Here is a 6,000-nt window from a genome sequence, read left to right as displayed (position 1 = left end):
AATTTATTTACTATTCATATGAATAGTAAATGAAACGAAATTAATTAATTTACTATTCACATGAAAGCGACATGATAGTAAATATTAATTATAAGTTACATAAAATACCCTTGAAGTATTTAATAAACACGACTTTTAAAAATATTAAAAATCGTTAATTCGTTTGAATTAAACGAATTCAATTATTCACGGTGGCACAGAATGATCAGCAGACTAGTACGTACACGCTACATTGAACGTATATAGTAATTTTATAAATAAATGAATCTTTTTGCAACTAGTTTTATAAAGCTTAAGACCAAAATAAATATATGTATTCAATTATAAAAAGTGGAATATTTTTTATTTATACTTTTACCCGTCAATTATTAGCAACAGAGTACGAAATATTGGTCCGCGAAAACTGTCGGCAGATATTATTGAATGTTAATTGTCACTTTTGATTCTATATTATTATTATTATATTATATTTATATTATTATATTATTATATTTATTCTATATATATCGAACGAATTCTGGTTCGAAAAATTCACAAAACTTTCAATCGCTCTATCTCACATTACTCCGTATATTATTTATTTATATTTATTATTATTATTATTATTATTATTATTATTAAGATTAATATTATTATTATTATTAATCTTATTATTATCATTAGTAGTATTATTATTATTAGTATATACATAAAATACTACGACGGAGTGATGTTCGAGTGTTTTCAAAACGGGTTAAAGCTAAGGGAATTATGGGTTATAACTATGGAGGTTATGGGTATTGTTTGGGGGTTATGATCATGAGTCAAAGGTCAACCTAGCGTTTATCATCTCCGTTGCGTCTACATACTTTCCTGCAATATTGAATCACAATATTGATACGTGAGCATTCATATCTTATCTTTTATATATTAATAGCATATCCATGTCTAGTGCTCGAGTATATATGTTTATACATGCTTGTATGCTAAATTTCATCGTTAGATAGTTTTATGATGAATCACGAATTTAATACATATACTACTGATATAAGGTATATGATATGCATGTTATTGGAAAGCTGGCGAAAAATTAATAACTTTTCATTTAGAAATCGCGTGATTTCGATGAACAGATTAAAAGATATGGTCAACTGAATTATGTTTGACGTTAATTGAAATTGTGTTGGAAACTGTAAATTAATATTTAAACAACTTGTTTATAAGATTAATAAATTGGATTTTTGGATACTGCTAGTCGAGTAAATGAATTCTTATATAAGACACGTCTTGTTTTGTTGAACAATTGTCAAAGTTGACTGTCTTATCATGTTTTAAAGCTTTATAAACACTATAATCTGATTTTACAAGTATTGGAAAACTACGTGAAATAATAAAATATTTTCGATTGCCATGATAAATCAAATATAATATAACTCCTGAAATAAATAATATTTTGAGTTTGATAAACTATAAATTCGTTCAATTATCAAGACTTATACTATGTTAATATAATAAACATGTATAGATTTAAAGATCATATTGGGTCAGATTGACTTTTGAGATGACTTTTGTTAACTTTTGCATGTCGGTCTCGAGCATTAGGATTGTGATACACTATGACCTGACCTAGATTGTTAGACATGTATTGACCAACATATGTTCTCTAGGTGGAGATCTACGGTTATTTTGCATTCCGAGTTTCGGTCACATTTCGGTGAATGACCTTATGTGCTGCTAAGGTGAGTTTATAGATCCCTTTTTTTAATTGCTTTTGCAATCTATATTTTTGGGATGAAAATACATGCACTTTATTTTAAACGCAATGGACACAAGTACATACTAAATTCTACACTGAGTTTGAACCGAAAATCCCTTAGCTTTGGTAACTAGTAACTGTCGGTTATAAGAACTGGTGGGCGCGAGTAGTAGTGTATAGATCCATAGGGCTTGACATCCCCGTCCGTTCCAGGTATAGAGACCCTAGCCTGAACTATAAAGCGGACGTATGCTATTTGAGTTTAATACACATTGGTTTGCGTGTATTGTACATGTTGGTTGCATGTATGTTAAAACAGGGGTACTTATTATATATACGTTAAGTTTAGTTACCAGGGTGCTCAATTTTGTAGAATATTTTGATAAACGTTTCTGGATGAAACAACTGAAATCTTGTGATCCACCTTTATATACATATTATGCGCAACATTAAAACTATGAACTCACCAACCTTTGTGTTGACACTTTTAAGCATGTTTATTCTCAGGTTCCTAGAAGTCTTCCGCTGTTTGCTTATATGTTATACAAGCTATGTGCATGGAGTCATACATGCTTTATTCGAGAAAACGTTGCATTCACAAATTCATCACCATGTATCTTATTTTGACTGCATTGTCAACGGATGTAGTATTGTAAACTATTATTTACGGTGATTGTCTATATGTAGAAATCGTCAGACGTCAAAAACCTTGGAATTAGATATTCATTTATGGTGTGCTTTTTCAAAAGAATGCAATGTTTACAAAACGTATCATGTAGAGGTCAGTACCTCACTGTGAAATTGATGAATGATGTATTCGTCCAAATGGATTTGGACGGGTCATCACACTTTCTGCCGCCAGCACCTCGAGAAGCCATCGGACGGTCGCCAGACACTAACCACCACTATACACTAGCCAATAGTGACTGCCGAGGACCGACGATGATTGTAGCGACAACAAGGCCGCCAGCAACCACCACTACCTCATTAATCACCGTTAGTAGCATACGGCGACAGGTCAGTCACCGGAGACCACCAGAATCCGCCGGAAACTGCCAGAAACCGTCGGAAACCGCCAGACACTGCCAGAATCCACCGAATTTCATCACAAAAGACGTCCACACCTAAATCAACTGCAAACAACCAAACCCTAAAAACGGAAGCCAGAATCATACCTAAAGTGAAGTAGATTTCCATCGGAAATCGCCGCCTACCATCACCTTCAGTGAGAAACCGACACCGAAAAGAGGCAAGATCGAAGTAGCTGAAACCTAACCTCCAAACCCGAAAACCGAAACCCTAGATCCTGCAACTCCGAAACCCTAAAGAATTCCAGATCCCGAGCACAAAAGACCCAGAATCGCCGCCTGGAAACCGATGGACGAACGGCGTACCGAAACCAAGAACCAGTCTCCGAAAAAGGAGACGGTGGACGACCTTATTACACATAAAGCGAAAAAAGCTGAACCACCGGCGAGATGCCGGCGGTCGGAGATGTAGAAAGACAAACGGCTACAAACCGGCAAAAGGAGATGCCGGACGGCGTGTTGGTGATGGTGATTAAAGGGATGAGCAGTAAGGGTTTTGGTGGTGGTGGTTAAAGGGGATAAACAGGAGAGAAATTTGTGCGCAGAAGAAAACTTTTTTTTCCGTAAAATAGAGATAGATAATACGGAGTAATTAAAAAAGAACTATTCTTCTTTTCACTCTCTACATTCTATATATGCAGACAAGAAATAAAAAGGGGTTTAAGACATTACTACTATTAGTACTGTGTAAGCTTGAAAGGAAGAAAGTGTAGTAGTAGCAGTAGATATTAGAAAAGCAAGAAGTAGAAGGTTTCATTCAAGAAAAGGACAAGTAGAGAAGCTTATGGTATATGCATGGAAAGCACAGTCAATATATTTAAGTAAAAAGAGTATGCCAGCTAAGTATGAAAACACATGAAGCCATGTATATACATAATTATGATATGGTACGTTGGTTATGGTACGTTGCTTAGAGTACAAGTGGTTAAACAAGTTGTACAAGTATCTTATTTAAGAATAAGAGTTAAAGTAAGAAGAGTACAAGAAATCAAGCATGTAGTACAAGTTAAGAAGCTGTTTGTACAAGCCCATGAAGCGTTATTCAATCTCTATTTCAAATGCATTTATAATTAAACCAATGTGAGTACCGTGTTATTTACGAAAACTGAGATATATGCTAGTATGTATGTTAATATAGTAAATGTTGCATTAGAGATGCTAGAGATGTTGTATGTATTTATATTACATTTTTTTATGCATGTGATATATGTATATGTATTATGAAAGGTTAATGTGTGTCGGCCGTTACGATACGAAAGTATATAGTTTAACACGTGTTAGCAAGGCTTCATGTTGTTCAGAGAACGTGATCCATATTTTTAAGATTGGATCAAAATACAGAAAAATGATTACGGTTCTGTTACGCATTAACACGGAGATCTCAGTATGTCTTTTTATGTAATGAGCATGTCATGACATTGTGTATGTGTTATTTTTATAGCAAAATTCACGTGCTCACTAAGCTTTAGGCTTATAGTTATTGCATATATCTCAGGTTTAAATGTTCAAGAAATTAAGTTGAAGCAGGGCCTTAAAGACGAGATAGAAGTGATAGAGATTTATAAGTTTCGGAAATGCTCATCTATTTATTTTATAGACATTTGTGTAAGGAACGTTAAATGTAAAGCTTCCGCTGTAAATAGATGTAGATGTACGATATAAAATTGTAATTTTTAGTGCTTCCGTTGTAAACGATGTAAATAGTCGCCTGAAAATAGAGCTCGAAAGGACGGGCGTTACAAAATAGATTATAAAATATTGTTAATGTTGCTTGTATACGTTTGTTTCGAGCATATTGTTCAATTCCATTAAATTCGCCACTGTTAAACTGCACCAGAACAAAAAAATTAGATACTGCAGATCCAGAGGTGGTTTGGATCATTGTGTATCATTAAAGAGTCAACCGGAAAATGAGTAGGTCACAAACGTTGGAAATCGCTGAAAGTGGGTTTTTTTTTCAAAAGCCTCCAAATACAAATCTTAAAAAATTAGATTTAGATTACTATTATAATACATGTTTTTATTTGGGGTTTAAATGAACCTGACCCACATTATTTTACCCATAAACTTTAAAATTTGGATGTTCATATATACGGCAGCATATGATATTGATAATCAAATATTGTTACCAACTAATTTTGCAAACACCATTGATGTCTAAATTTACAACTTAATAGCCCTTAACGGTACACATATTTGCCATTTAGATTAATTAGTCTTAACCTAATTGGTCTTAATAACAAAGAAATTCAGCTGCCAAAGAGAACAATTTTCTTAAGCAAATAAATAGGGTGAAACTGAATATTTATATTAACAAATCAAGGCACAACAAAAAGCAACATCAAACGTAGAAAAATCTATTAACCAATAAGAATTTGTAATAAGAATTATACCTTTTGTTAGACATCGAAGACCAAAAACCTACCGGTTTGTAATGATTCAAGAATTTCGCTACCAGGACAGAAAGCCACAAAATCCAAAACCCTGAGGTTGGATGATTATCGCACAAACAAAAAGCCACAAATTTCAAAACCCAAGGGTTATATCGAAACCGCCTCGACCCAAATGATAAACCGTCGGGTCACATGATTGTTCACCCACAAGATCAAAAAAACTAAGGGTTAAATCGCAATTGTTGCGAAAGAGGTGAAAACCCTAGATTTGAAGAAGAACAGGTCGCAAGGGAGAAGAGATGAGAGAAGTTGGTGATGAATCTGTACATTTTTTTTGAGTTTATTCTTTTAATTTTAGTAGGAGGAGCGGATGTCGTTTTTGAGGTATCCGTGAAGCAAACGACAAAACTCCCCATGCTTATTAGTATATAAGGGTAATAATAATATTCATATTCATAATTAATATTAATACAAAGTAATAATAACAACAACAACGAGGGAAATAAATCCGCTATTCGTTGCGGAGTGGCTTCGGTCGGTTAATGATCGGTAATTTTGATTAGTTAGCGGTCGGTTAATTGAAAGTTAAAAAAATAAGGGAATGAAAAATGAAGTAAAAAAAGGTTTGTGACGAAAAGGGAAAAATAATCCCGAAGTTGGGGTATTTACGGGGCTGCAACTGCAAAGAGTGACAGCTCATGAGGATTAGTATATTTATATAATTTAACGGTTGCTAGCTTCGGGGACCAACCGCTTAACTTGTGTAAGCTATGAGGACCAACGA

The sequence above is a fragment of the Rutidosis leptorrhynchoides genome, chromosome 1 (assembly GCF_046630445.1).
Source record: "Rutidosis leptorrhynchoides isolate AG116_Rl617_1_P2 chromosome 1, CSIRO_AGI_Rlap_v1, whole genome shotgun sequence".
NCBI classification, from domain to species: Eukaryota; Viridiplantae; Streptophyta; class Magnoliopsida; order Asterales; family Asteraceae; genus Rutidosis; species Rutidosis leptorrhynchoides.
The sequence above is the reverse complement of the archived record's forward strand: the minus strand, read 5'-3'. Positions refer to the sequence as shown.